Below are 22,197 nucleotides of genomic sequence, written 5' to 3'. Positions count from 1 at the left end.
TGTGCGTTCCAGATGATGTCAGGATTCTTGTGGAATGTGTGGCTTCTGGGTTCCAAGGTTGTCCTTTGGAGTGTATTGAAGGGAGCTGGTTATGTGGGTGTGGGGGATATAGTGTCCGTGACTAAGTGTCTTGTCTTTGTGTACCTGCCTTTCTTGCCTCCTTCATGAACCCAAGTGTTGGGGAACCAAAGGACATGAATGATTGTATACTTAGAATAATGTTGCGTTCCCCGTTATTTCACTGGTGACAAGGACTTCGGAGGCCAAAAGGTATGGAGCTGCAGAGGGGGGTGCAGCGAGCGGAACACGGACACTGCCCCCGTTGACATCTTCTTCCACACACCCACCGAGTCACGGTCTGTGCTCTGTCTACTGGGAGTGAAACCTGCATGTACTCTGCCACAGAGTCTATAAGGGACCAGGTGTGGTGTGGCGGGAGCAGTGGTTGGCACGAGGAGTTGTGCCCATCAGTACCGTTTCATCAGAGGGGACGGGGAACTGCAGGGAACCGCTTTCCATCTCTGTGTTGTGTTGCGGTCCGGGGGAGGTGCCGGTCTGGCACAAGTGGAGCTCGCTTTTCAGATCCCAGCTGGCACAAGTGGATGACTGCGGCGCGGCATTTGCAGCAGTTGCCAGTGATCTAAGCCGACTGCAGTTCTGGTTCATTGTCTCCATTTTCTTTTCTAGTGTTGGTGTATATGGCTGATATGGCAGGCAAGCGCAAGGATGTCCGCACACCTTGGAGGCCTCGTGGCTTTAGGGGCAAGGAGATCGGCGTGGACATGGGCAGGAAGAGTTCCCCTGATTTTCTGTCATATAAGAACGCCTATGGGAGTGAGTTGCTGAGGGACGGCCCACTCACTTTGCCTGAGTTTCATGGTGATGTCACCGGAGCACACAGTTTTGCACTGGCCCGCATGAAGGTCTGTTGATGTGCGTGTGCCCGTTGCCCTGTGCATAGTGCCTTGGAGGTGGTTCCTCTTGATACAGTGATTGAAAAGGTTTGACATGCCAGTGCGCGGCCATATCAGGAAGCGGAGGGGAGAAAGGAGGGAGAGTCCTGTTTTCACGGTCTGGGGAGCATGGCCGGTGATCGGAGTGATTTGGATCACGTTTTAGGAGGATTCGTGGAGCCTGGAGGTTGTGATTTTAGTTAGCGGCTACGGGTAGAGGTAGTGGTGTGTCAGGCCTGTTTGTCTGTGCGTGTCTATGTTGTGGCTTTTACTTTTAGGGGTGTAAGTTAGCTCCGGGGGTGGTAAAGGGGTGTAGGTGTCAGGGCCATTGTGGAGTCTTTGGGTGCAGCTATGTTGTGGCCCTTTTCTTTTTCCTGAATGGGTTCATGTTGTCCCTGGGTTAGTCTTTTCATGGACTCGAGGGTGCAGGGTTGGAGTGTTCTGAATGTGAACACTGTTGAGTTTATTTTTCTTACAGGTGGTCGTTTGGGTCCTCTTAAATGGGGTTTGGACATCAGGGTGCAGTGTTGGTGTTCTGGTTTGGGTAAGGACACTGTTGCGAGCACCTCTTTTACTGGTGGACGTTTTCATTCCTCATATGTTTTCTTGATATTAGGGTGTGGGGTTGGTGGTATGCACATATGGTCGTTAATCTACTGCTTCGTTAGTGGGAACAGAATGAATGTGCAGGCGTTGGGAGTGTTCATTATGGATTTGGGGTAACAGTTGCTAATGAGCAACAGCACTTTCTTCATTTTCTGAGAGTCACATGTCATGAGGTTTGTGGTTTTTCTCAGATATGTTCTGGTATGGTTTACATGCAGTTTTTGGGGGGTTATCTACCAGTGTGCAAATATTGCAGACTTGTGTTGGCAATGTGTGATGCTGTGCTAGGGCATGTCTGTGTTCTGTCGGGAGGTGTGAGTCAGCCTGGGTGTGAAAGCGGTGGCACGGTTTGGGGTATGCTGTGCATTGGAGGTGTTTGGGGTTAGTGTGTTTTCTGGGAATTTGTAGGCACCGTTTGGTGTCAGCTGTGCGGGGAGGTGAGGAGGTGCATGCAGTTAGTGCACCTTCCGGCAACCTGTATTTTTGTTGCTGGTATGTGCGTGGTAGGGGGCGATGGTCCACTAGTTTTACTTACACAGGTGTGAGCTATGGGTATAGTGTGAGCTATGGGTATAGCATCTCTGAAGGATGGAGGAATGGCTGGAGTTGTTAGTGTTTAAGTCTTTAAATGTTGATTACATTTTGGGGTCTGTGTGACCAGTGTGGGGTGGTGACCGTTTGTTACGGTTGGTCATGGAATGTGGATGGGTTCCATTGTTTTCTGGGTTGTTGTTACTGGCGTTTACAGTGACTGTTGGTTTGCAGCCTATGGTGTAGGTGGTGTTTTGCAAACCTGGTATACTTTGGGTCTGCTGCAGAATACCGGCTGGGTTCGGTAGTGTGGTGACTGAGTGTGGTGGGTTGGTGACTATGCTGGTTATGCATAGGGCTTTTGGGGTTTTCACTCTGGGCGCTGATGGGTTTTGTGTTTAGGGTGTTGGAGTTTTGATTTTGTCCCAGGAGTTGTTTTTGGAAAGGTTCAAAATGCCCACTGAATTATTAATGTGTCAATGCTGAGTTTGATGATGTTAGGTTTCTGGTGGTGTTCTATGGGTGTTGTGGAAGGTTTGGATTGTTGTGTTTCGCTGTTGCGTGCAGTGTGCAAATTGTGGTCTGTGCTCAAGTGTGGCAGCCTGTGGCTCTGTGAGTTCAGCCCAGAGTGGAAGAAGTCCAGGTTGGTAGGGTAGTCCGTATGCTCTCAGTGGGCATGGCTTGTGCTCGGGTGTGGCATGTCTGAGGTCCTGGTGGGCAGTCCAGGACGGGCAGTTTGCTGTTTTTTTGTTTTTGCTTCTTTTCGTGGTGTTCCTGTTAGGCGATTTGGTGCAGTGGGTGTTGGTGTGTCCTTTTTCTATGTCGGTGGGCTTTGAAGTCCAGTTCTGTTTTGTGTAGGAGGGAGTGGAGTGTTGAGTGTTAGTTTTATCCGGATTTAGTTTACAGCATTGGATTTAGGGGACCTTCGTTGGTCTGCACCTTTTTGTCAAGGTGTGCTTAGTCCTGGCATTTTGAGGAGTCCGGTTTTGGTTGTCGCGTTGGTTGCCTCTGTTTCTTCCTATGGGGTTCGGTGTGTTTCCTGCCATGTTGCCCACTTGGTGGGAGATGTCTGGGTGTGTAAGGTGCGTGCCGGGTGGTGCTGGTTATTACTTGCTTTTCGTTCTGTTGTGTGTGGTTTTGCTAACAGGGGGAGAAGTGACATAATGTGCTGTGTGTCTGTGCATTTGAGATGATGTCAGGATGTCAGGTGAGCAAATGCTGTTAGCCAACTAAGAAAGTGGGCTGGTTAAAATGGATAAAGCCCATGTCCAAGCACACTCTTTGGCTGTAGCATCTATTGATAATGCTAATGACTAACACATGAGTCTGCCGGAGAATTAATGTATTCATTAGACAGGAATACATATTTCTCATGGATGTGTGTGAGCAACCAACCATTGTGAGGGCTTCCAAAACCAAGCAATGTGAGTTCGGAGGGCTAACCCCCCCACCGCTCTTAGAATTAATTTTCTTAACTAAAAGAGAACAATTGTGCATTTTATGGCAGAGATTTTTTGAAACAATGGGTAAATACCTATAAAACATACAATTGGTGTGTGCGGTATCACATGAATACAATACAAAAATTGGATGTTAGTTTACCAATAGTACACAAGTGTATTGTTCATTGCATTTCCGGATCCTTCTGCACACTATATATCCCAGTATTCTGCTAGTGTCAAAATACATTTTCAATCTCCATGTTTCAATATACGCCAGTATTCCAAAAATAAGGACACATTCATGTCGGTATTGCCCATAATGCCAGTAATGCCACTGTAAGAAGAAAAGTTCACACTGGCCGGACTCATATATGGCAGTATTCCCACATATGTTAGTACTCCCATGTAAGAATACTTATGATGGATTGGCCCATACTGTTGTTGCCACATCTCAATTGTGCTAATTAAGGGCAATATCCTTATCTAATAAAACTCAAATTGCCTTTTCACATAATACCTCAATACTGCCATGTAACTAGATAAAAAAAAGTGTCAATGTTCGCTGTGGAAATAGTGGCCAGTATCTCCATGGAAGAACCCTCATGATGCCTTTGCCAATAATGGCAGTAATATTACCATGCCATAATAAGCATGTCCATGCAGGTTATGCCACTATGGGCCTTTCTCCCTTCTAAGAACACTCACATTGTCTTTGCCAAAAATGCCAATATTATTGTCATGACACATGAAGAAAGTATGCCCATGCTGCCACTGTAAACATGTCCATGCAGGTTGTGTAACATTTACCCATATAAGACACAAATGTTGGCTTTGCCCATAATGCCAGTAACATTGCAATGACACAGCATAAAAACATGCCCATGCAGGCTGTGCCAACACGGATAAGTACCTACATATAAGCAAACTCATGTTGGCTTGGCCCATAATGCCATCCGTATTGCCAGGCTATTGTATAAAAATATGTTCATGCAAGCTATGCCAACGTAGGCGATATCCCCCTTAAGAACAGTCTTGCTGCCATTTCCCATAATGCCAATAATATTGCCATGTCACATTAAAAAAACAATTAGTGCTTGTCCACGTTTACCAATCACCAACCTCTCGCAAAGTGGCCATGCACCAGCTCCTTCCATCACAGCCAACCCCCTATCTCTTTTCATCACATCACAAACATAACATCCCCATGCAGACTAAATCTCACTCGAGAATTCATAACCAGACAAGCTCACACAAAAATACTCTAACATAAACTCACACTTAAACACACACATATGCTCACATCCAGGCCCGGACTGCCCTATAGGGCAATAAGCCCATGGGCGAACCAAAAATACAAAATGCTGGTGTGGGCCAGTTGTTGGTCAAAATGGTCCACTTTCTTGGCCAATTTAGGCCAGTAGATGAGTTTATTCACTCTGCAGCTAGTAGTTTTGACCAGTGTTGCTGAATAAATATTCTGTAAAATGCACAATTTGGATCACACGTTATCAAAAAACTCCTCCTTGGTTAATATTCAAACCATGTCACAAAAAGAATGAATAGCCATTTGAAACTGTGGGACACTTTTTCATTGGTGCCCGAGATAATTTGATGGCCTAGTTCGACCCTGCTCACATGAACAGTATCGCTTTCTCTCTCACAGAGACAGGCACACACACATTTGCCTTTGTACTTACCTTCAGGCCGCAGTAGCAATTACTTCATCTAAGTGCTTTGATTATGCATGCACTGTACACACAGGTTAGGGTTCAGATGTCTCCCTTCAGTCCTCCATACTCTGAATCAGACTGGGGCGGGGGGGTTCAGCAAGGGAAGAGAGAGGGGTGGGTGAAGACATTTGTTTTCAGCCATGGAGAGGATTTCCAGCGACCATTCCGGGAAATATGTGTTGTGTGAGCAGAAGTACTTTTATTCTGCAGAGAGTCTGCACAACTTGTACTTTTGCATGCTGACAGATGCAGCCTGAAGACTTATTTTACATGCTGCATGATGCAACTGCAGACAGTGCAGAGACACAGTGCACTGCACTGTGCACGCCAACACTTACATATTCTGGGGGGATAAATGCCATTATATCCCCCCACTTAAAACTGTGGGGGCGATTTGTCTTCCCTATGCCCCCCATGTCCTACACCCATGGTGCAGACCCCGTTATTTCACTTTCCCCATGCTCCCCAAGTCCATTGGTTGCCTACGTTGCAGACATACACCTTCCCATCCTCTGTACCACAGTACAATTTTTCACACAAATGAAATGGCGGACACTGGTATTGCCGCTAGAGACCGCCGCTCCCAAACACAGCTTATTCACTGACTCGTAATGACGGGTAAGATACTGGTTTCTCTCTTATTTGCATTTGCACTTATTTAGGACATTGTTCAGGATCACCCCAAGATCCACCAAGGACATCGCCTTATCTCAGACACATTCACCAGCCCACGAGTTGTATTCTTTCTGTATGCCACCTTTAATCCTTTACATTAATGGATCAAGAGGTGCAGCACTCTTAAACCGCAACATTGAACATTAAAGTTATTCACGTTTCAGTTTTTATTTCCACTCTCTTTCTTCTCTCCCTTTCTTTGCAATCATACATCATCACATAATGACTTTTCCTATTTTTGAATGAATCTGTAATCCTTATCTATTCTTTGATGCATTGAAATGTATTATTGAAATTGTTACTTTTGTCATATGTGGTTATCCATTACACCACACCTGTTACTATTGGATTCTCACCTAAATGTGCATGGACAATGGTATTCTATTACCATATGCTTTTATAATGGGATTATCCCTTTTTATTTAGTATGGAACTAACTTCACCACTTGGGTTCTTTCACTGATCCAGCCTCGAGGAAGACAGTTCTGATCGAAGCACGTGTTGGCTGTTAGGCTAAACAAGTTAAATCACACGTTAAAAGCCAATATTACTAAACTAAGGGCTATCTGATGCAACTATGTTATCTTATTGGTTAATTATGTTGAGATGAGGATATGCGCACATGAATGCCCTGATATATAATCGCAAGCAAATGTGGCGTTAAGCCCCCGTTCCAAGACCTGGAACGGGGGGTGAGGGGGGTAACACAGCCCAGCAGCCCAAGTGAACGGGCCGAGCGAAGCGAGGGCCACTAACAAGGGGTCTGGGCCGTTACCCCTTGTTCCAGCCCTTGGAATGGCGGCTTAATGCCATTAACACCCCGGGTAACCAAAGTGGTAACCCGGGGTGTTGAAAAGAAAATATTTTCAATCACTGGAAGGGACGCCGCCTCGCGTGTCCCGTTCAATGACTTAAAATACTGTGCTAAAATGGCCGCCATGGAAAGGGAAGGTGGGTCTCCATACGGAAACCCTCTTCCCTTTCCATAGCGTCCGGAGAAGCTGGGAAGCTGCTGCAGCGGCTTCGCCCCTGCAACACACCGGTAAGTGGGCTTGGAGAGGGCAGTTGGAATTGAACAAAAAAAGTAGGGGACGAGGCTGGGGGGAAGATCGCGGCTGGGGGAACCAGCCACCAGGCAACTTCAAACGTGGGCTCAAATTGTTTGGCTGGTTCCACCATGCCGGGTGCTAATGGGAAATAGAGTACATGTACCAGAATGCATGTGGCACATTGGTAGTATATACTACACACAATGCATGGATCCTGAGTTTAAATTCTCCACTTCTTGATGACCATTCAACAACAGCTTGCTCTAAAGCACTGAAGCTACCCTTACCAGGTTTACCCCATTCCATCGTACACGTGTTCAGTGCTGACAACTGATTCCTGCAGTCCAAATGTGGAGCCTTTAGGGACCATCCATGCCAATGGAGGGAATTGGTGCTGTGGGGGTGTGGGGGGTGACTCTGCGCCCTCAAGATGAACCCCTGCTGTAAGACAGAAATGAGTTACTGAACAGGTGCAATACTACCCCTTCACAAGACACAGATAAAAACGTCCAATGGTAAATAGACTTCTACAGAAGTTTAACGCACAAACCGTCCCCATGCATCCCAAGTCTGCATTACCAAACAAAACACATGGACCTATCACACACTGCATGGGACCTGTCAGTGAGTTGATCATTTTCAGTGGAGGGGGTTTGGCCTGACACAGGATTTAAATTCAGATAACGCAACACAAAATTCTACAAATGAAATTATGGCGCTCTTTTCAGAAACTGCAACTTGGTAACCAAGTGAATACGTCACATTGTAAAATACTAAAAATAGTTGCAAGGCCCGAAATTACAAAAAAAGCAGCCACACCTGTTTGTGCAGTGGGATTGTTCAGGTGACTGGGTTTCAATTCAGCTGTCAGTATTTTTTTTATTTAAGCAATATGCCCCGAGCGGTGCGGGCATTACTGACTCAGGTACATGTCCTGGGGCCCATAGTTATAGGCCCGTTTGATCGCTGGATTGAGTCTGTTCTGGGCAAGTTGCCATACAGATGGACATATAGATGGATGTATAGTTGGAATACCTCCAACTCCAAAGTAGCGGTCACAACCCCTGGGCCAAATAAGCAGGAAGTTTTATTTTCCCTCCAATTATATTGCACTTATTTATGTATTATGTATGTAGTCCCTGAGTGTTTCGTGTTTGGCAGACATTTTACTGGACAAGCTCTTACCTGACTGCAGGAGCAGTATCCCTCACAGACAGCAGTCTGTTTTAATGGCGGGCTGAATTGGGGGCGGAGCCTAATTCTGAAAACACTGGCCTCTCACGGAGCGCGCAGAGTGCCTGAGTGTTTCATGTTTGGTGGCTTGGAGGTGGGTGCGGGCTACAGTACTCCACTACAGGACTGGTGAAGAAAGTGACACGAAGTGGGTGTCCTTATGCACCCACACTGCGAGGAACATCAGCAGGCAAATAATGTAGGTGAGCAAGACACCTAGACCCCTGGGGAGGGAGTGTGTGGTGAGTAAGAGACTTCCCTAGAAGTCGCACTGCCCGGAAGAGAGGCAAACCAGGGGAGTGTGAAAGAGAGCACTCCATCTGGTCAGCACGACCAGCAGACTGGTGCTAGTGTTAGCTGCCAAAGATCGAGAGGGGGAAATGCCGGGCAAAATGACATCAAAGGCAAGGAACCAAAAACCAAGAAAAGGCAAACAATATGGAAAAAGAGTCTCCTCTGAAGGGGGGGGGGTGCAATCTCACTTGGGACAGATACACCAAGTCCAGACCTGCTTGGTGGCAGCAGGTACAAACAATGTTTTGGACAATAGGACTGCTACAGGCAGGATAACAAAATACTACCATACTGTGGCAGAAATATACACAGATTCTGACCAGGTGGAAACCTCATCCCCTAACCTTTTGACTCTAAGTGGGCCCCAATCAGACTATGGTGACATAGATGACAACTCGTTACTGGCCCTGTGTTACAGGCTGCAAGATACATCAGCTCAAAATGTAACACGGGTTGAACACAGAGGACCAGGGTATACCCGCACTGGCACCAGAAGTGGTGTACGTAATGGTACATGCAAACAGGAATGCACATACAGCAGTGGATACAAGAGGTACATTGCTGGGCGAACCAGAGACGATAGAAGGGACATCAAGGCAATCCACGATACCTTCTGGAGACCAACGACAATCAGCCTCTCGCAGTCTCTTCTCCAATAGGGGCCAGGAAAATGAAAAAGAGCACAGACAGAACTACACCGAATGACACCGGGGAAAGTACCACAACTGCCTCCAGAAACAACTCCACTGCTACTGAAGGTGTCTTGCAGTTTGCGGTTCAAATTCTTCTAAAATGATGTGGGGTGATATTGAAAGAAGTGAAAAAGCAGGGAGCTGTTATAAATGTACTGGAGAGCCACTTATAAGTGGCTGGCATTGTAAATACTCAAGGGATGGGCATATAACCCATAGAAGCCTTAGTCCCCGGATGTCTAGTGCAGATTGAGACTCTGGGTCCAGAAAATGAGATGATTGAGATACTCATGAAACGGGAGCAGCCAGATGTGGATAACCAGGAGGTAACTATATACAAAACAAGATGAGAAAGACAACTTGAAAAACAAGCTAGACTCTGGAAAGTGGTGGCAAACAGGAAGCAATTGAAAAACCAAAAAAAACAGTCCCTGAACCCTTTAATTCTATGACCATAATTCCGGCACTGGAATCTCAAGAGAATATAGTGAAAAAAGTGCTGAAAGGGACTGCCAAGAGACCTAAACAAGCGGGCATTCTTACTAGCTGGTTGCTGGGTGAAAGGTTGGCGATCCCCCAACAAATCAATGGAAGAAGGGTAAGCAGGCCCTTGGAGGGAAGAGGAGAACTGACGTCTCTTCTTGCAGAACATGAGTTGTTGGAGGAGGAGGCTGGGGATCAAGTACCTGTCTCAACAGATCACCCTCTGACAGGTACTAAACTGGTGCACCGCCCCTCCCCCTCCCTGCTCCCTCGACAATCCCTTCTCCGACTTTGGTCAGGGCCCAGATAAATGTTTACAGATAAACATACTAACCGATCAGATCTACTGACTTTGTGCAAAAAGGTACCAGCTCTGAGAGTACTGACCACAGCTGATTTCAGTTTCGTGGAACCAGTGGACATAAAGGGGGGGAACTTCGTAACGGTCCATTGTGCTACAGAGGAGGTTCCTGTGCTGATACAGAATCATTTCTAAGATCTTTCGAGTTTGCGGGCTATGTGGTAGATTGCCCCCTATATACTGAAATATGGCAGGTGGTGAAACCAGTGGAAGAGGGCGATTCTGGTACTAAGAATGTGGACTTGGGAAAGGGGGTAGCCATGGATGATGCTATGGGATGGGAATGGTTAAAAACAGTCCTGACAAGCCAGTTGATTGAAAACAAGTGATTTTTAAAAGTGGCAAGCTAGAACACTAGAGGACATGCACATTTGCTGGGGATGGGAGGGTCACGTTCCCTTCTTAAAAAAAGATGTGATATTTCTGCAGGAAACATGGCTCATTGCCAATATTTATATGGAGGGTTTCATTCTATATCAGTATTTGGTGGAAAAGGGAGAATGGGGAAAACCATACGGGGGACTAATCGTAGGAAAACGACATACTTTATCTGTGACTAGGATCAACATGATTCAGAGTACTAGGAATATATTGGCTATTGAGGCGGAAACAATCAAGGCCACAAGTGCAAGGGTGATCTTGTTGATAAACCTCTATGTGCCCCCAGAAAGTGAGGAACTGGAGGGGATTCAAGCAGATATTGATAAAGAAATATGTTAATCCTAGTTAGTTGTAGAGGGCCACGAATTTGTACTGCTGGGAGGCGACTTTAATGCTGGATGTAGAGATGTAGTGGGCCACAATATAAAAATGTTGGTCCAAATAGTGTGATGTCTAAACCTAAAGGAAACCAGAGAGGGAAAAGTTGGATCGAAATGTTAAGAGGCTGGGATCTCTTTATGTATAACGGCCGTACAGTCGGTGACCACTCAGGCCAATGCACACGGGCCATGGGGAATAAGGTGACTACGCTAGATTACATTTTTGGCTCCAATCTGTGCCCAGAGAAAGTAATTTCACTTAAGAGCCGGAAAACTGAGTACTGTGATCATTATATGTTGGTTCTGACGTTCGGCTGGCAGAAAAAGTCAGTGACACCGGCGTGAGGCAGGGATATTAATGTGAACCAAGGTGGTAACAGGATATCTTGGACGCCCGGAAATAAAACTAAAACTTTGAGAGTCTTACATCAATGGTGAATGCTGAGGGGCAGGAACTAGAAAAATACAATGTATCGGGACTTGGTGCCTGGTTGGAAAGGTTGGCTTATGATGCAGGGAAAAATAAGCGTGATATGGGGATAATAACTGAGGGAAAACACTCTAACAGCTTTGCCATAAAAATAAGAGATGCAAAGAGGGAACTGAGGAGCACAATAAGGAATGTAAAAAGAGAGAAAATATCTGATATGACCATAAGTGCAAAAATAAGAAGGGCAAAAATGCAATATAAGTGCTAGTTAAATAGATGGAGAATGACAAGTGTAAATGTGCAATGGCAACATATGTTCAGTGTGCTCTGTAGCGGTAACGTTGGAAAGATCTGACACATTTTGGTCAGGGCTGAAGGGGGTAATAGGGGGGCGATAAACCCAATACGAGAAGGGTCATGGAGGGCACATTTAAAAGCCAAATATGTAACAGACAAAGAAGACATCGGCTGTGCAAAATATGTGGGCAAGTGGATGAGGCCACCTACTGAAGGGGAGATAAATGATGCAATTGTGAGTCTGAAGGGGTCCTGAGCCCCGGGACCGAGCATTCTGTTTAATGCAGTATTAAAGGCTGAACCAAGAATGTGGCCCGGGGTGCTTAAAACATTGTTCGATACGTCTGCAGGAATAAAAATATGCCAGTCAATTGGCAGCAGGCAATCCTTGTCCCCATTTACAAAAAGGGAGATTGGGAGAACCCGTTGAAATACAGATTACTATCCTTACTGGATGTAACTGGTAAACGTTTTGCAAACTTTGTATTAATAGCTCTGCAACAATGGGCGGATGAGAGCAGTGTACTGCATTTTACAGAGACAGGTTTTCGACCAGGCTCAGTGACTACTCACAATATTAGGCTCCTAGATGCCTTGTTTGTAGAGGCCTCTAAAAAGGAGAATCCCATGCTGTATGTGATGCGGGTCGATTTTAGCTCTGCCTTTGACACAGTCAGTTGCACCCGACTGAGTTTGAAATTACGCACATGGGGTTGCCCGGAGGGGTTGCTTGATATGGTTATACAACTTTATACCAACAACACAGCACAAGTACGTATGAATAATACCAGGTTGGTGACTTCCCTATGGAAATAAATAAAGGAGTTAGGCAAGGGTGCTCTTTGGCACTATTATTATTCAATTTCAATCTGGCCGACCTTTGCCGAAGACTACTATTGGTCGAGGGCTGCTCAATCAAAGTGGGTAATCACCACATAACAAGTCTTGTACGCAGACGACCTGGTTCCATTAGATTGAACGATAGGGGGAGTCCAAAATAAATACAACGCGTTATGTAAGAATGCCAAGCAAAATTACCTGCAAATAAACCAGCATAATGAGAGGTTATTTATAATGCGCTTAATACCCAGAGGTTTCTAAGCGCAGACCCAGGGATTAAACCTGTTGTGCTCCGTGTGGTCTTGCTTCCAAGGTAAGCACATTGCCCCTGAGCTATCCTCCCAAGACAAAGACAAAGATGATGGTGCTGACAAAAGGGAAAATAAACAGGGTCAACCTTTTCGATGATAAAGTACACACAGTAGAGTATATAGATAGGTACCCCTATCTCGGACGTGAGATGGGGGTTCAGGAGGACTACAGCGCTATCCTAGAATGGAAAAAAGGAAATTCTAGACAATTGACAGGGGTAATGAATAAGTTTGCGAAACATACGGCGGGTTACTCTATTGAAGGGGTGCTTAAACGCTATAAACAGAGTCAAGCAATCACTATGAGGAACATTGACTGGCTAAATGTCATAGAGGGACTGTTCTGGAGAAAATGATTACAGCTAACGTAGTCTAACCCTATGGCTTACATCAGACTGGAATTGGGTATACTGTCCTTGAAGTGCCATTTGTTGCTACGTAGTGGATTGTTCTATATTAAATCTAGAACTAATTTGAGGTGTGCCCTATTACATTTTTTGGGTATAATCCACAATAGCCGGGTTGCCCGAAAGTATGGGGAGAGGAATGAGGAAAGTCTCACTAGCATTGGGTGGATACCATACTTTGCCCACGGTACGAGTTATGATGTCTTAAAAACCTTGTACAAAAATAAGATCGAGCAGTGGGACTGGATTGGTAACTTTGACCACCTGGAGTCACTAAAACAATACAAATACGTAAACAGGGTGAGACATACATACCTCAAACCGCAGAGATACCTTAGGCAGTGTCCCAGCCCAACATTGCGTCACTTTTTATTACAGCTTTCGGTCAATCAACTCCCGCTATTAGCCCTACAAGGCGCCTAAGCAAGTATGATATGATATGGCATTTATAACGTGCCTATACACAGGTGTTTCAAGACGCGACAAGGCAAGGGAGGGGGAACAGAGGGAAGACAGACAAAAATCCTACTAGGCCGAGTGTCATTCAGATCGCGCAAGTGCATGGGAAGGAGGAAGGGGAAAGTGCGGGGGGCAGGGAAGGGGGCAGTGCAATACAAGGGATAAAAGAATAAATAACAAAGTAAAGTACGGAAGGGGGGATGGGGAAGGGGACAGTGCAATACAAGGGATAATAGAATAAATAACAAAATAAAGTACAGCCAACAGGTGGCAAGTGCAAGGGAGAAGGGAAGTGCAGCCATCAGGTGTCAAGTGCTCGTGGTAGGACTGTAGGGATACAGAGAACATTCCACAAGTGCAGGAGTATCCAAGAGGGCAGTGCAGGTGTGCGGCTGGCAGAGGGGGGGACCTGGGCCTGCGATCAGAGGGAGGCCAGGTAAACCAGTCCAGTTTCAATATAAGCCAGGAAACCAGCAGGGAAGAGGGGGAGAAAAAGCAGAAGCAAAGACAAAGATTTTGAGGTGCTTCCGGAACCGGAGATGGTTCTCCTCAAGTTTCAGGAGGCCAGGGAGGCTGTTCCAGAGGGAGGCCACCGCCAAAGAAAGTGATCTACCACCAACTCGTTGCTTGGAGAAGCGACTGACCCTGAGGGAGTTGGAGGTGGATGAGCGAAGAGCTCGAGAAGGAAGCTATTTAGGAAGAGAGAGTTGAAGGTATTGAGACACCTGGCCCCAGAAGGCCTTGTAGACGATGCAGAGGGTTTTGAACTTAATCCTCGCAGCCACTGGGAGCCAGTGCAGAGATTTCCGTCCTGGAGAGATACGATAGAGCAAAGACTCTGCCGAATTTGTAAGATACAAGAAAACATGGAAACCCCCCGCATGTCCTGACCCCATGCCCCAAGATGGGACCTACATATATGACATTGCTGGGCCCGTTATGACTCAATTAAAACAGAAGAATTTGGGGATTTCTGTTTGAACCCCGAATTGGAAAGGGTACATGTAGCATTACATCAAGTTTGGAAGTTGATAGGGCCACGATTAGAGTGCCATACTGAATAAGAAAGGTACGGAAAAATGAATAATAGAGATGAGCAAAGTACCATACCATCTGAATTAACGTGTAGTCAGCTTAATAGAAAGAAATTATAGCGAGATGGGCCACATGTAGTAGCAGAAATTGGTTGAAGATGATATGATTGCCGTAGATAGTTTGGTGATGAGTCCATTTTAATTCAATGTTTTATATTAAGAAAAAAATGTAATTAGAACAGCTGGTACTTTAGCAATAGCAAGAGATAAGAGGTCCTACCCATAGACCTATGGCGAATGCACAATTAGGATATGTGTATATATGTAAGAATAAATCATGCCGCAGGGTATACAGTGGTTATGGTTATATGTTTGGTTTTGTTTTGTTTTGCTGTTGGCTTATGCCTCAGGACTTATTAGTTAACTCATAACTCCCTACAGCATTGCGGTTTGGGGATTTGGGACCTAGATTATGAAGTTATGCTTTGGTATACGCTAGTACTTGTCTATGTATACTTGTTTATGCATATTTATATATTTGTATATCTGCATATGTATATATCGCTGTTTTAATATTTTCTATTTTGTAAAGGTTCTTGATAAACTGAAACAAATAAATAAATAATAAAAATATATGTATTGTTGACTTTTAAAGCACCAACTGCAAAACAGAGTTATTTTGTGGCACCATTGATATGATATGATATGGCATTTATAACGCACCTATACACAAGTGCATCAAGGCACGACGAGGCAAGGGAGGGGGAACAAAGGGAGGACAGACAACGATCCTACTAGGCCAGGTGTCATTAATATCATGCAAGTGCATGGGATGGGGGAAGGGGAAAAGTGTGTGGGGGAGGGAAGGGGACTGTGCAATACATGGGAATAGAATAATAACAAAAGTAAAAAATAATGGCCAGCAGTTGGCAAATGCAAGGAAGTGCAGACATTGGGTATCAAGTGCTGGTAGTGGGACTGTAGGGATACAGAAACAGTCTCTGAGTGTGTGTTCGACTGGTGTGGGAGGGACCTGGGCCCGAGATCAGAGGGTAGCGAGGTAGCCAGTGCAGTTGCTGTTTCAACCAGGAGGTCAGCAGGGGAGAGGAGGAGAAAAAAGCATAAGCAAAGAGAAAGGTTTAGAGGTGCTTCCGGAACCAGAGATAGTTCTCCTCAAGTTTCAGGGAAGCAGGGAGGCTGTTCCAGAGGGAGGCCCCAGCCGAAGAAACAGATCTACCACCAACTCGTTGCTTGGAGAAGCGACTGACCCTGAGGGAGTTGGAGGTGGATGAGCGAAGAGCTCGAGAAGGAAGATATTTAGGAATTTCATGGAAGAGAAAGCCCAAGTAGCATTCACTGCATATTTTCTAATTTTTCCTTACTGTTTACGGACATAAAAAGAAAAGCAATAACATTTTTACAAAGTGAATGTCGTTTAAAAAGTGTGTTTGTGGCATGGAAATACCTCAAGGACAATTAAAAAAGACATTGAGGGAAGTTGCATTCAAACCCAGCTTTAATGACTTCTCCTCACATCAAGGTGAGTGTCCTAAAACTTCACCAGCAATGCCTTATACATCATTGCTGTATAAGCATAGGTGAGCTTTAACAACAGTCCCCCTGAACTGGAGACTTCCAGCCCTTTAAGATGAGTAGCAATACCCTTGAGATGGATGGGGATGCAGATTTTAATCAAACATCAATAATTCAGACAACACAAATAGCTTGGCAAAAGTTTGTCTGTTTTAATGCAAGTAACTAAAACAGGGAGCAGAAACAGGGAGCAGAATAAACATCAGCAATCACTTGATACTCAACTCTCAATTATTTCATAAAAAAAGCTGGGTTCTTAAATCCTACGTGGCAAACTTCTAAAACCTATCGGGAAGCGGGATTGGTTCTAAGTGAATAACTAAGCATACGTGTAATATCTGCATAGAATAACGAAGAGAAATGATTGGATACTTAACATCAGGTGGGGCGACTAAGCCCTCCCTTCAAAATGGCCACTATGAATGTCACTAAATGTACAATGTCCCATTGGCTTCACAAACTATTGGACCCCCAACTACGTGGCCCTCTACGACGGAATTTCTGCCGTGGATATTCAGCCCCAAGTCCATAAAAAGCACGTTCGAGCAGACATAGATATTTACATTGAACTTGCTTTTCAATGGGGAGCCAATGAAGTTCTGGAGCAACTGAAGTCGACGCAGGAGGTAGAGTGGTTGTGCCAGGTAGAGCTAATTATAGTAACCTGCTCCAATCAACACAAGAGAGGCAACCACAGGTGCATGAAGCCTTGGAGGAATAAAAGCAAGAACCTTTTGTGTACTTTCAATTTAAGATGCCCGACCTGTCAGACAGCTGTCACCTGAGTGTCAAGTGAGAGTGATGCACAAAGTTTGACACCCAGGTCTCTTACTACAAGTGCAGGAGAAGGGAGTGCACCAAGAGTGATAGGTCAGAAATCTGAGCTCCACAAAGCGGCAGCAGAGGGAGGGTCCACCACCAAGACGTCTGCCTTGTCCCATTCAGTCTCAGCCAATTATCACTCATCCACCCACCCACCGCCTCAAGGCATCCCCACAGCCGAGATGCAGCCTCCTGTTGATGGAAATCAACACAAACAATGTGATGCGTGTAACATGGAAGTTGAAAGCCAGACCTATTGGCTTTCCCAGTGCTTGGTCTTAACAGGAATTACTTTGCCTCACCAAGAGTCATTGTAACTTCAAAGTGAAGTGCTACACATGGGGTGTTAACCATACTTCCATAGGAATAGTGGGGAAAAACACAGCAGTTACCAAAAGAAGCAAAAGTCAACAAAGCACACAAACAATCGGAGTCCATTTGTACTGCTCATCAAAGCTACACCAAGCACCTAACACGCCCCGGAACACTCATTATTTGGTCCCTTGAATTGCCTTTCCCTCGCCATGCCTATTGTTCGTTAGATAATTCTTTATTCCCTCGTCCTGGCCAAGAATGTTCTTTTTAAACCAAGGCCTACAAGTCATATGTTGCACATTTTTTTCCTCTGGATGGCCACGTGCCACTGTATATGCTGTCTCCTGGTGTTGGGGAGCCACCAAGGTGCTTGTGCACTGCGGCCTTCAATGAATGTTGGGTAGCAGCAGTGTGGTCTCTGATCAGTGGGGTCCTCTTTCGCGACAGAAGAGAGCAATCCGAGTCTGGCTGTGCACATACATTACTCATAAAAACATACCCAAAATATTCGAAGTCTCCAAGGAATTAAGGGAATTAACTGTTCTCTTAAATTGACATGGAAATCCTATGCATAATGAGCATGTCACATGTTCCTCAAATTACGCTTACTGTTTGTGTTCTCGTACGTAGTCAGACACCACGCTCTACATATAAATACGACAATGCCAAATGAAAGTATTCGCAACAGTAAGAGATGTACTGGCAATTTTATGTGTCACTGTCGACACAAGGGAACAATGCGGGAAAAATGTGACAATACACACTGACCCCACTGTTCCATGATCATCTTTTTGTCGCAAATGTACAGTAGCGCAATAGATTATAATAATTCTCTTGCAAATAATGAACACTGCAACCTGGAACTGTATCATGATTTGCTGATAGAATGCTAACGTTGTTTTGGTAGTTATTGGTTTGGGCATGGTGGCATGCTGGTGTTGTTGGGTTCCTTCACACATTTCTAATGCCATCAGCATTAAGAGCATGATAACGTGCTGGGTGTGCAGTATTCATGTTTAGTGATGTTAACATGATACTGTACTGAGACTGCAGTGTTCATTGTGTTCTTTCTGTTGAAGGCTTCACCTGAGCGATTGCGACACCAGAAGGAGTCCATGTACCACGGATCAAGTCCAACTACTGGATGCGGCTGTGCAAGCGCTCACTGTAGAGCTACAGATCCAGAACGTTGAGTAGATGGGAATACTGGCGGGAACTGGGGCCTCTTCTTGAGACCTGGTATTGTTTCCAATCAGACTGATTTGGCTCTCGCTGCCCTAGTGGGACATCTTTTTTTATTTTTTGTTTTTTAATGTGTGTCAGTTCAATAGGCTTTTCACATATAAAATATTACCAATACATATGTCCAAGATAAAATATACAATGTGCGTAAATTATAAAATTAGATTGTAAGACTTCTTCTGATAAGATGCCCATATTTACTATGGCCTCTTCCATGAGTGAAGCAGCCACTATGACATATTTGGAGTACCCTTGAAGGCCAGATATACCTTTATATATGTCAAAAACCCACGGAGAAAAAACACATTTGGGTATTGTGGGTAGTGGTGTCTCGGTGGCCCTCACTCTTCTTCTCTGTGGGGGCTGATAATCCATGAGTTTGGGAACTTTAATCATGTTTTTGGATGCCTCTCTTGAAAGTAGGGTCAGACTCTCTGTTCTTATGCTCCTGGTGTTTGCTATAATCTGATGCCCATGTATTTGCTTTTGGTGTGCCTGCCAGATCTTTCCTTTGGACATGGTTACTCATGCAACTGTTGGAAGCATTGGACAGCAATACTGAGTTAAGTGACACAGTTGTCCATTAGATGATGGGGTAAACCCTACAGGGATCCATTGTACAGGCTGCTTCCCATGCGAGCATGGCAGGGAGTGTGTACAATTGAAATGAAACCCCCTCGGAAGTGCGAGCATGCCAGGGAGGGTTTCATGTCAATTGGGATCACTGATTACCATGCAAACATTTTTAAATTAAACCCTCCATGCCACGCGAGCCTGTTGGGGAGGGGTAATTTCAATTGTGAGCACTGCTTGCCATGTGAGTATGGCAAGCGGTGCTCACAATGTCAAGTAAACACTGCCTGGTATGCCAGCATGCCAGGCAGCGTTTACTCACTTTGCCCTGCAGGGAGTGTAAATGTGAAGGGCAAAAGGTGGCGTGCACACTTGTATGCCTCCTTTTGCCCTTTATATTTCCACTCTGCAGGGTAAATGATGGAAATTAGGCAGCAGAGACGTGCTTACGTTACAGTGTAAACGTAACGGGTCCCCGCCTCCAAATGACAACAAGGAGCAACATGAGCTCTATTGTGAGCGCAGTGCAACCTGCAAACGTCTTTGGGGCTCATGTTGAATTGAGCTGTAACGTCAATGGAAGGCGTAAAATCCTTGGATAAGGTTTGCATGCCTTCCATTCATGCCACGTCTCATTTTCATTCATTTGTATGGCAGAGACGATGGGCAGAGCGCAACTTGGGTTTCGCCGCCACTCTTCCTCTCTGCCATACAACACTGCGGCATTTGCACTTGCATATATTTTCATGCCGGTGCAAATGCTGGAGATCCTTATGATGTCTTTATGGATGAACATACTGCAGGCGGACCCATAGGGATCTATTGTATAGACTCCCTGCCATGTGAGCATGGCAGGCAGCGTGTACAATTGAAATTAAACCCTCCCAAACATGCTTGCGGGTCGGGTAGGTTTTGATTTCAATTGGGAACACTGCTTACCATTAAGCATTGTGCCAAGTTGAAATGAAACCCTCCCCGATATGCGTGTAACTTGGGGAGGGTTTCATTTAAATTGCGAGCATGGCAAGCGTCATGCCACCCTGCATTTGCTCACTTTGCACTGCATGAACATTTTACGGCGGGGACCTGGCTACGCCTGAGTACAGACATTTCAGATCCCAACTGTCAAATTACTTTTTCTTTCAAAATGAGCTCCCTTGAGTTCATGAATCCTTTCTTTTGGATGATTTGGGCTTTTTATTGACTGACAAACATCTCAAAAGTTTCCATCTGAAGCAGAGATGGGACTTATCATCAATGCGCCATGCTGCAAGTGCAAGTTTGCAAGTGCACTTCATTGATCTACCACAGGCTATCATATCAGCATTCCAAGGATGGAGATATGAACATGAACACAGATTACATTTTCACTACCTACTTTATATAAGAACAGGTTCCATTTCAGTTTACTTGTTTTCTGCAATTCTGTTTTAACGCTACGCTGTTGTGTATGAGTCCCCTCCTGTTTTTTTCCTGACTTATTGTAACGCTCACCTCATATCCATGGGGACGTCACTCGGCCTGTTCTGACCTCTTACGACCTCGAACCCTTCCCTGGAGTCTACTCGACTGGAGACTGGGCCTGCAAAACAGGATTGGTAGAGTTTAACTCCCTATTGTCTCTGTGTGCTTGAACCCCTTCTTCCCCGGGGTCCAACCCTTCCCTTTGATCCACAACTCACCTTGTTTTCTTGGAAAGTGTGCTCTTCGTCCTGCTTTCAATGCAGGGGCGTGTTGATTGATGCAGGCTCGTTGCTGCCTAGTTACTTTACTGGCAAGAGTCCGACAGGTAAGTATAATGATTTTTTTTAACAGTTCTCTAACTTCTTTCCTTTCCTTCCGTAGATAATGGCCGGCGTCCGGGGATGGCGACGTGCTGCTGAGATGAGTAGCGCTGAAGGTGAGTGAGAGCACGATGCGCGATGTGACCCTTTCGTATTTGTATTGAACTGAGTTATTTTTCTGGGTCTTTTAGGTGCCGCGACGTTTTCAGCGTGGATGCCGGTTATGAAGAAGAAATGCGGTGAGTAAGTGCGGTATGCAGCACCTCTAGATGTTTCCACGCTAACCTGGAGTGTCTTTTCCCTCTTGCAGATGGATGAGAAGTTCCGGAGACAGAGTTCCCCCAGAGCGGCTGGGATTCAGGTAAGCGTTTGAAGCTCGTACAGTCTTTAAAAATAAGCGAAGATTTGCTGAATGCTTACTAATGCCTTTTTTCTGTTCTTTTCCCTTTTCCTTAGGAAGCGGCGTGCCGGGATGGGAATGACACCGCCGAAGATGCCCGCAGAACAGAAGGAGCGATGAATGATGGGCAGAAGCGCCGCAAGATAAGGCTGTTCCTAACGGTGTTCTTGTTCTTGCAGGAGCTGAGCGCAGAAGAAAGATGAAGGCCTGCTGGAGACCAATCCGAACACGGTGAGTGTCACGCTACAGGTGCAGAAAACACAAAGCATGTTTCTCAGCCTGGGCATGGCTTAAATAGTCTCTGGGTATCCCGGGTGTCTCTGGGCTGAACCACACCCAAAAGACTAGACTGCACATGCAGTTCAGGGAACCGAATATGTGGGGGCATCCATATTGTCCCCATCAATGCACTACATGTGCAATCCCCAATGTTATCCTATGGGAGTGAGTGAGTCTGGTGCCACAAGTGCCAAGTCTGACTCCAAGTGGGTCTTTGGAGGGATGGAGAGGCCCTTGAGGGCCATGTAGGTGATCGTGGCCTGGCTCCAGCCTGACATCTTGGAGGGCTGGGGACATGAGGGGCAGGAATCATGACAGCACTCCCCCCAAGGCCCCTCTCAAGGTGGCTCTTCTGTCTGGTCCTGGTTTGTTTGGATGGTTTTATGAAATCGTCTAAGCAAGCGGGGTGCATGGATGTACTCACAAGGCTCCCATGTCATGTCTTGTGGACCATACCCCTTCCAGTCTACTAAGTAGTATAATTTGGATCTGACGTACTTTGAATCCAGGATGTCCTCGACTTCGAATTCTGGCTCCCCGGTGACTACTACTGGCTGCGGTGGCGTTGCTACCCGGGTCCCAGGTTGAACAGGTTTAAGGA

The sequence above is a fragment of the Ambystoma mexicanum genome, chromosome 1p (genome assembly GCF_040938575.1).
Source record: "Ambystoma mexicanum isolate Mex_15411 chromosome 1p, UKY_AmexF1_1, whole genome shotgun sequence".
NCBI classification, from domain to species: Eukaryota; Metazoa; Chordata; class Amphibia; order Caudata; family Ambystomatidae; genus Ambystoma; species Ambystoma mexicanum.
Note: the sequence above shows the minus strand (reverse complement) of the source record.